The 10,846-nt window shown below is 33.8% G+C and overlaps 1 long non-coding RNA gene across 1 annotated transcript in view; it reads left to right on the forward strand.

Annotated features, from left to right (window-relative positions):
* Positions 1 to 10,035, forward strand: part of LOC311618287 — a 1,465,663-nt gene extending 1,455,628 nt beyond the window's left edge. Inside the window, exon 3 of the long non-coding RNA XR_014794287.1 lies at positions 10,000 to 10,035. This is a non-coding gene — a long non-coding RNA (uncharacterized lncRNA). The remainder of the gene's footprint in view (positions 1 to 9,999) is intronic.
* Positions 10,036 to 10,846: the final 811 nt, after the last annotated feature.

The raw sequence follows: 10,846 nt of genomic DNA on the forward strand, positions 1-10,846 counted from the left end.
CATTTTTGTCTGACTATTTCCTCCTTAGAAAAGCATATCTAATAATCCCTACATTCTGTCGCTTTAGGCGTCCTTCACCACTTGAACAGAAGGAATAGGATTTTCATGCAGCTCTAATTGATTTACAAAATAAATCCCCCAAATTTTTGGTATCTGGAAAGATGTAATTCAAATATGATCCACAAAAGTTAATGTTGTATCTTCTGTTATTTTAAGGAGAACATATAATAAGACAAAGGGAACATTGGTCTCTATGATTACTAATGACAACAGTTAGAAAGTTCTCATTGATATTATAGAAGTTGTAAGAAGGAATTTCTTTTCTTTCAAATACCAGCTTAGATACTTCCTAAATTCTTATTTTATTCTGAGACTAAACAAAGTATTGGAGGCATTTGGAACAGGCATAATTTTCTCTAATAGAGACATAATAAGATATCATTATATATCTGGGTTTTCTCAAGTTTATGCATAAAACACTGTTTTTAGGATAATTTCATTGAAGCTCTATGATATAAAGTACTGTTTGCAAAACCATTTATTTCTTTCAACTAATCCAGCTACCTAGAATATACCATAAATAGTGTTCATGAGATAGATATATATTCAGAAATAAACCATTCTAAAAATGTAAACTGTACTTTTTTTCTGATCTATACTTTTGTTTACTTTATTCCACAGCTAAGTAATAAAATATAAAACATTCTTCTTCTCCTCCTAAAAATATGAAGAGCAATTAATGCATATTTATTCACTTGTTTATATTCTTAGTAACAGAAATGTTCTTACATTTTTGTTCTCCAAACAATTGAGTTTTTTTTTTGTTTGTTTGTTTGTTTTTTGTTTTTGTTTTACTTTTTTTATGCTTTAGAGGCCACTGCTGACATTTCAAAGGTCTGAACTTCATAATTCTAAATAAAGTCATAAATAGGATTTCTGTCAATAGCATGAATCTGTTTTTAGAAAGAGTTAGGATATAGGAATTAGCATTTTAACATTTTATTACAAACTTAATAAAGAGGTTTAGAAACTTTACAAGCCAAATATTTTAAAAGTTGAATAAACATTTAGTTAGCCATTCCCTACCACATTATTTTTTTCCTTTTTTTTAAGTAAATTTAAAGAAATGCCATTGGGATAAGAAAAAGGTTTACCTATGCTAGAAGGTCCAGTTTACCATTTTAGTTTTTATATACATTCTGAAATACCAGCCAAGTGAGAACAAGCCCTGGTTTACCTTAACTCGTTGGTTTACTTTGAAATTTTTATTTTCCTACAAAATGTCTGAATCCTAAGCTTGACAATATCAGAAACTCTCTGAGTAATAGCATCAGTCTTTTAATACAGGTCCTTGCAGGAAAAATAACCAAGTAACAACTTTATTTATCCATTATTAAGTGATGAATATCAAAACTTTGATTTTAGAGTTGAGTTCTGAAATATTGTTCTTTTACCTAATCCAAGTGTCTCTCTCTGAGCATATTGCTAATTTACCTTCTATAAACTTATGATATTTTTCTTTGTAAATTTGGGCATTACAAAAGCAAAAGCCTATGGGATAGATCAACAAATGGATGACACATCATACACTCAAGATCATATCACTATGTGTGTGACAGTTGTGCAACTGATATTGAACTCTGCTATGTTGACAGATTAGATAAAAACTTGACAGCCTTTCCTTAAGATGAAATGAATATGTGGTTCTGTTCCAAGAGATTCAGGAAATAAGTTCCTTGGAAATGCAGTTGTTAAAAATAAATATATCATGCCCTCACCAGTTTGGCTCAGTGGGGAGAGGGTCCACCTGTGGGGCAAAGGGTTCCAGGTTTGATTCTAGTCAAGGGCAGGTACCTTGGTTTCAGGCTCCTTCTCAGCCCTGGCCCTTTAGAACGCACCAATTGATGTTCTTCTTTCACATCAATGTTTCTCTCTGTCTTTCACTCTCTCTTCTACTCTCCCTAAAAATCAATAAAAAATATTCTCTGGTGAGGTTTAACAATTAAATAAATAAATAAATAAATAAATAAATAAATATATCATAACATGTAAGTATATAGTTAATAATATATAAGAGAAAAAACTCTAGCAATGATACATATCAACATAATCTTTTGGAAAAGAGTAACCAGATTGATCATTCATTCATTCATTTAGTCATTCTAGAAAAACTTACTGTGAGCACCTACTATGAGCAAGACTCAAAGGATACAGAGTTGAACACAATAGACAGGGCTAGAAACTTCACAAGACAAATATTTTGCTGAAAAAGACTGAGATCACTTACTGATTGCATGATGGTAGCTTTGTCTGGATGGTTGTCAAGTGAATCCTTTTACAAAGTTTATTTAGGGATAGTCTCCTAGAACTGGTAATATTTAAGTTCAGATTTGAAGGGTAAGGAAGAGCCAGATAAATAAATTATCTTAGGCAAAGATTAAAAGTACACATGCTGCCACTTGCTCTACCATTTATAGAGTCACAGAGCCACCGTGCAGTGCCACTATACTATAGTTGTCTTTATACCACACACCTTTCATTTTACTCCAAGTTGGCTTGGCATTTTTGTTCTTTTCTGCTATTTACCCCTCTTTTTTTTTCCTTTGCTATCCTCTTACCTCTTCTATCCAAAATCAAATAGGTGGTTGAAAAAAAACAATGATAATATTTGTGTGTGTTTTTTTCACATCGCTAAATCAATATATAATGAAAAACATTTGCCCTCCCCCTTCCTAATGCACATAAACTGTACATGTCAGCTCAATGAGACAAGAGACCACATTTCTGCTTCTTTTGTATCGATAGCTCACGTTAATCTGCATACAGGGATGTACAGATATCACAACTCAAAACCTACAACTTATTTCAGTGAAAAGCTATGTAAATGAGCAAATAAACTGATTTATTAAATGCTATTGTTAAGAAATCATGCATGTAATTTGTAGCTAACACACAAGAGACTTATATGAACAATCATTGGCCCTTAGAAAATACAAACTTTTTAACATAAGCAATTTCATATTTAGAACTGAAATTAACATCTGATCTCAAATTTTCACTTTTACGCCTGTAGACCATCTTGCAAACATCCTGGACAGGTTGAAATACTAGCAAAATCTACTGTGGAGAGTGCTGAAGTATCTTACTGGTAAGTCTCACAACACAGTTATTTTTGGATAAGCATCAGACGTTTGGGGATATTATCTGACTATTCAAACAACTTAGATAACAGGTGGCAAACGTTGCAGATCTTATTTCTTATCAACTCTGCCCCAAACTGAAATATCAGGAATGCAATAATATTTTCCTCTGGAGTCTTGTATTTTTCCATTAGTTGGAATATATTTTTTTATTTTTTTTAATTCTCCAGCTCAAGGTATTTGATAAAAAAAATTATTGGAATCTGCACTTGATTATGAGTCTCACTCTTGCAACAGCAAGGATCCTGTTTTCTTGGAAATATTTGAGACAGCCTCATGGTGAGCTATAAAGTTATTAATGTTGCTTGATATTTGCTTTGACAGCTGCTCTATACTCTCTTTAATCATCTTCATCATGGTTCATAGCTCTTTTTTCCCTCCATTTCACTTTTGTCTATGCTTCTTAGAAAGGAAGATGCACACAGAAACCCTGATAAGCCCCCTTTCCCTTTATATCCCCCCTGATTTTTCTATTCTATCAATACAAATTTAACTTTGTTCTTTCATTCATACATTTATTCATCCAATAAATATGTATTCAACATCTCTCCTAGGCAAGGTCCTAAATAAGAGGATGATATAAAGATATGTTACATAAAAACATAATTCATTCTTTAAGTAAATGTATTAATAAATTAACAGGCTAAGACAGACTCCAGACAGGGCAGTAGCCTGTGACAAGACCCTTAACACGGAGGCTAACACTGTGGGTTTTGGAGTCAAGTAGATGTAGATTTGAACTTGATTTCATGACTCACTAGCTAGGAACTGCTAAGGTACTTAACACCTTCCCATATATCCCCAAACTTTAGTTTTCTCATCTGTAAGTGGGAATAACATAATACCTTCTTTATGAAGACTGAATGAATATGAGATTTAGGTCATAGTAAAGCTTTAATAAATTATGATAACAAATATGGTGAAAGAAGTGTTAATAACAAGTATTAATAACTATAACAAAATTAATTATAATAATAAGGTAAGGGACCTGATAGATATTTAGAAATCAGAGATAGTGGAACTAGCTGTGTCAGAGGAAACCTTGCTTTGAGATAACAGGCATGAACCTTCAAAACTGAAAATTGCCGAATCAGGTGTGTAACTAATTGGAGAGACTGAAAAGAGGTTGTACTTACCTTCATTGAATAACTTCACAATAAATATCCCAGACCAGGAACCCAGCATATATTGCTTCATTTAATCCTTACATCAACCAGATAGGTAACTATAGTTCTTCCCCTCTGTAGTCACTATTTTACAGATGGGCAACTGAGACACAAAGAGTTAAGTCTCTTGTGCAATTGCCCATCTAGGAAGAAGTGGAGCAACAATATTAACAAAGATTACCTTCCCAACATACTATAGGTGTTAGAAGGAGGGGGAAAAAAACATTTCCGTTTAGTAAACATTATATTTTAGGGCACCTGGTAGATTATGGAATACATTTTTTTACATTCATGTTTGTTTAACAACATGTGCTGGTTGTTTGAAGGGGTTGAGCCCTGATTACAGAGTTCAAGTCTCTGAGCTTTGCATGGAAAGGAACAGAGCCTTTGTGTAGAAAACTAGAAATCTTCTCACTGGTGTTCATAACAGACTGAAAAGTTGGACACTGGTTGTGGAAAGCAATCTAAAAGATATCTCTAGGCATGTAGGAGGCACGAAATGCAGTTCTGTGTGGGCAGGCAATAAAGGCAACAAATAGGATTGAATAGATGGGGAGATGTCGGACAGTGACCTTTTTATAAGCCTGGATGACCAGATGTGTTGTTAAAATAACCATGTACTGTTCAAAAACAACAACAAAAGGCACTGCAGGAGAGGGGAAGAAGGGAAGAGTTATTGTATGGCGGAGAGTAAGGAATTTTGGTTTTTAACCCGTTGCCTTTTGAATAGCAGGGAAAATACCTAATTATTCAGTAAGTAGCTGGAAATGAAGCCCTGGAGCTCAGGAGCATAGTAAGTCTGTAAATGCAAATTTGAAAGTTTTCAGTATAGAGGTGATTTTTGCAAAGCAGAAGTGATTAATTTCTAAAGGAGCTTGCATTTCTACTGTAAAGGTTCATTATTTATTCCTTCAGGTTAAGCCATATCTCAGAAGAGTGATATACACATGAAAGTCTTGGTTGAACTTTGTTCCTTGGTTTGAAACAAGCCATGAAATTCAAGTATGCTTATGAAATGCAAAAACATTTTATTTATTCATAAGCACTCAAAATCAAGGTCAAATCCCTTATTTAAACAAATAATTGGCTGTGGATATCATAGTTTAAAGGAGCTAATTAGTAGACTTTAGAATTTTCCTTTCCTGCTGCAGACTTTAGCTTTTACACAGCCTTGACTTCACTTGCAAAAAAGGTATTAAATACCCTTTGATTTTGCCAGTCTGAAAAGGACGCTACTCTCTTAAGTAACAGGAATCAAGGTCCGAGGTTTCACTGTCTTTGCTTCTCCTCTGAGGACAAGCAAGTCTCTAAAGGAAAATTCCTGCTGTGCAGCTCTGGGCTCTGCTCTCTCACAATGTTGCTGGTAAAGCCAATAAACATCGCAGCTGAGACACAGCATTTTGCCTCTTAGGGAACAGATGTGTTGCTGTTTGCATAGCTTCCAGGGGTTCTGCCAACTAGTGGGCCTTATTATGGAAAATAACACTAGAAGCTCTTTAAAACACTCTTGCTGGGAGGCAGGCTTAGTGCTGCTGCTCCTCGTACAACAGCTTTTTCTGTGCGTAGTTATATTGGGAACCATAATTATCCTGGAAACGTAATAGAGTCTGTTAAACCGAGCTGTGTTCAAACAGAATTAGGGGAGAGTTTCAGATCTAATTGAGATTTCTATACACAATTTTCAGGTATTGAAAAGGAATAAGTACAAACTAAATATATCACTGCACTCATCATTATAATAATGGGGTATCCATGAAGAAAATGTTACGGTATGATGTGTCTTAAAATGATTATGGAGAAATATTATTATATTTTTCATAGAAGATTAATGTGGCAGGATAACATTTTTAGTGAACATAGTCTCAACTTTTATATTTTTATAGTTATTAAACATTTATTATTAGAGAATTATGCGTTTTTTGTTTTCAGTAAATTGCTACCTAAAAACACCAGGAACCAAACATATTTTATTTGAAGTTCCAGGGGACTTTAGGAGACACACAAGAAATTGGAGATCACCAGGACTGAATCCTTGACATTGATATAATGCCTCTGGCAAATAAATCCAAAGCATAAACAAAGGTTTATCTTGAACACGTGGCAACAGGTTTTGCTTTATTGTCCCTACAGTGAGACGCTGAAGTTCTCAGTGATAGCATTGTGAATCATCTTACCTTTTGTTTTCCTAATTAATTTTCATTGTGCTACTCGGTAGCTAATTAATCTGAATAGAAGATAAGCTGCCCACGATTAATTTTAACTTTGACTGGCTGACTGACAAGACTGGAGTTACTAGTAAACATCTCACGTAGTAGATGGAGCCAGAATGACCCCGAATTCTGCACATTGTCCAGAACCTCTTATTCTCCTTGAGAAATGTCTTATCCTATGGCCAGATGATGGCTCTGTCCTAGTGGCTCACTCATTTTTCAGACTTTTAAAAATGATGTTCTTGGGTGCACATTAAAAGATTATTAAATGATTAACAGGGGAAGGGCTAGAAAGGTTACATAAGAACACAGAGAGAGGCCTGTTTCTCATTATTCTTGGCTTACAAGACATTCTACCAAATTAAGTACATTTTATGGTCTGGATTTATTCATTGATAAAAATTCATGGGAAAACACTGTTTGAACTTTTAATCAATACACAATTTGTTAGTACTACTAGTAATACCACTTTTACTACTGTGCACCAAGAATATATATAACATCAACCTTCTGCCCCTGAAATCCCCCTGGTAATCACTGGGAGAAAGCCAGTGAGTCTGTACTTAATTAGAGCCCGTGTGCTTTACACTGCCCTCCCTCAGCCCTCACCCCCACGAAAGAGCTAATCTGTGGACAGAGCTACTTGCTTTTTCTGGTTCAGTTAGCATTCTCCCGGTGCAGTCATGACTAAGACAGCAATAGAAGGAACACCGAAAACAACAGCTTCCTCCTCTTTTCAGTTAAAGACTCTGAGGACAACTCCAGACATGATTATTTGACTGATGAAATGTAATGAGGAAGAGGAAGAGAGTGAGAGAGAAAGGTCAATCAAAATTATTTGGAAAAATTTGAAGAATGGGGAAAACAAACAAACAAACAGATTCCTTAAAGAAAGTTCTGAAAAGAGGAAAACACTCTCTCCTCCCAGAAGGCATGTATATATTTCCTTTCTGCTATCTAATTTGAGACCCATAGCCAGAAAAAAAAAAAAAAAGAAAGAAAAAAAAAAAGTTCACCCAAGCGTTTCTGGTCTTAAAGAATTAAATAAGAACTGTCTTTATAAAAGGAAAACTCTTTTAGAGGCCTTCATTTGGGATGAAAAAGACTTGTGCTCAGCTTTCAACTCCAATTCTTGATATTAAACATAGTTGTTTTTTTAAATGCTTTTGAGATATTTTATTAGGTCCTAAGATAAACTTCGTGCTATGCAAACGTATTTGGTTTCAGAGTCTGTTTTCTAAAATCACCTTCCCACAGTGCTCTGCCCATGTTCCATGTTCATTTCCACCAATAGATGGCAATTTACAAAATGTTAACTAGCAAGTTACAGTGACTGTCAAATTATCAATTCCCACAAGCTAAAATAAGGTTTGTACAATATAGGTGGTAGGGATTATGTTAGGCATGTATATCTCAAAATAGCACCCTATTGCTTATGGTTGTAGTTCTGTTTCTCACCCAGAAACTTAAAACATTAGGAAATGTAGAAATTTAGGGTAATGATGTTATGTATAATCAGCAATTCACCATTAAATTGGATTGTGGCCCAGGAAAGCTAGTTAATGTTCATGTGTTTGATAGAGTGCATTTATTATCTTAATAAATTTGTCATAATTCAGCTCTCAGGTTTTCAGATTTAGAATCCTGATCTCTTTGGCATACTGATCACGGACTGCTTTAAGGGTTAGCCTCACATTCACTGAAGTCACAGAGACTGGTGTTTAAAATCAGATGTCAATATCTTATTTTACCATGAGAACTCAAATATTTTTTATCACAGAGACCATAATACTTTTATTAGCATGACCACATCTTTCTCTGAGAGCAGACCCTATACAAAAGCAAATTATATTTAAAACTGTGCTTGGTGTGCACAGTGTTAAACCACAGGCTTTTAATATTAGATATTAATTGTGGTTTTAAGAAAACATCCACTGTTGAAGCACATACTCTCTCTGGATTAAGAAAAAACAAACAAACATCCAAAGGGCAACTCATTGCCCTCTTTTATAAAGAACCGCCAAGTTGGGGCCCAGAACACTACCATGTGCCACCAAGCTGGGCTCCAGGAGAACACAAGCTCCTTTGTTTGAGACCTTGACCTTTGTAACTCTTCATCTGGCTGTTGATGCATATTCCTTCACATTCTCTGTAATAAATCGGCAATCTCATAAGTAAAAAAATAAATAAAAATAAAAAAAATAGAATACTTGGATGGGGACTAGCAATATTTTTCCAACTGTCTCTTTATGCCTTGCTGCCAAGACTGATAACCTTCTTCTGAAAACTTATCTGCTTGATATGTTAATGTGTGTAATCAAGTTGTAGTTTGTCCTAAAGTTTTGGGAGCCATTCTTTATTTTTAAGACGACTTTGCTGATCTTTTCTCTAATAGAATATATTGAATTAACTTTTAGGTCATAGGACAGTGTTAATTCCTTTATTTCCAAGTTTAAAGATGTATCTTTATGGTAAGTCAGTAAGTTCAAAATGAAAGTAATTAGCCAAAACTGGTTTGGTTCAGTAGATAGTGCTTCGGCCTGCAGACTGAAGGGTCCCGGGTTCAATTCTAGTCAAGGGTATGTACCTTGGTTGCAGGCACATCCCCAGTAGTGGGTGTGCAAGAGACAGCTGATCGATGATTCTCTCTCATCGATGTTTCTGACTCTCTATCCCTCTCTCTTCCTCTCTGTAAAAAAGCAATAAAATATATATTTTTTAAAAACACAAAAAAATGAAAGTAATTAGTGCCAATAAATATATAAATTCATGTACCTACTGCCTTTTTATAAGCATTGCCCTTGAAAGATAATAGTTTTTGTGCCTCAGAAATCAGAACTATTTTGTTAATTATTTTCTCTCCAGTGTCAAATTCAACATCTGCTATGGTGAGCACTTTGAATTGAAATTTGTTAAATAAATTAATGTTAGTATTAATTTTATGAAGTGAGTACTGAAAGCAACAACTTTTTTTTATCTCCCTCATTATTAATTCAAAGGTACAAGTATAGGTAAAAAAAAAAAAAAAAAAAAAAAAAAAAAAATCAGATTTCTACATAAATGTAACCAAATGTGAACTTCATACTAGATTTTGTCATGTGTCATATTTGCTTGAAGGTATTTGACATCCTGTCACTAAGAAGGAAAATTATCCTTAATAACAAATGACAGAATCAGTGACAAATTTGATATTGCTACTGATATTAATTCACTTCTCTGAAATTATTCTCTGAATTAGTTAAGTCCCCAATTTGTTTAAATTTATTACATTTATTGTATTTGACCCATTCAGATTTAAGCTTTTTGAATATAGTAACATTACTTTATTTTAATTTGGGGGGTGGGGAGGATTGTTATGGTTCCAAATGCAGTACTGGGGATATAGGATATGTATTGCCAATAATAGCTCTTTTTATAACTGAGTCTTTTATAGGTTTTGTTTTTTTTTGTTTTTTTTTTTGGGTGGGGTGTAATATAAATCCTTTGTGGTTATAAAATGTTTGGATGACCTACATCAGCACCCTATTTAAGGGAAACCACATTTTCCCTCATTCTTTGTTTTGAATTTGATGTGACTTGAGTCTATTCAATTAACTTCACACTACTTCAAACCTTGACAAATCATTTAGAGCATTTATATGTATGTAAATGTATGTTGAACTTTGGATTCTGGGTGTTTTTAAATAAAGTTTGCACATTTTCTTTGTCTTCTCTGCCACCCTTTCTCCCATCTGATATAAAATTGATGAATAAAGGAAAAATAAAGATGTGGAAAATGTCTAATCCACAAAAACAAGGCAGAAGGCTAATTGTTACAGATGGGCAAAACATATCTTAACCTCTTCTATCAAGGAGTAAATGTTCCATTGCTTTCAAATTGCAAATTTACTTAATATTTAGGACTTAGAATTAAACTTTATTCAATTCTTAGATGGTTAATTAGATTTTTGGAGGGTACTATTCAATCAAAAAAGCATAAATAAACTGGATCAACATTCAATGATAAGCCTGGTTGTTAATTAATTGATCATTTTCACAAACATTAATATTTTTGTTGATTAGGAACAATTTCTTCATGAAACGTGGTTCCATATGTATGTCATGTTTTAGTTAATTATTTTTAATATATTACCTCACTTTGAAACAATTGCCAATTTTGAAGTCAAAGCTCTTCATAGGCAGTTATTTTCTCTTGATAATTAAGTTTTGCTACTGATTAAAAATAGTTTTGAAAAACATATGTTATAGCCATAAGTAGGATTTATATACC

The sequence above is a fragment of the Pipistrellus hanaki genome (assembly GCF_964339955.1).
Source record: "Pipistrellus hanaki genome assembly, chromosome: 2".
NCBI lineage: Eukaryota > Metazoa > Chordata > Mammalia > Chiroptera > Vespertilionidae > Pipistrellus > Pipistrellus hanaki.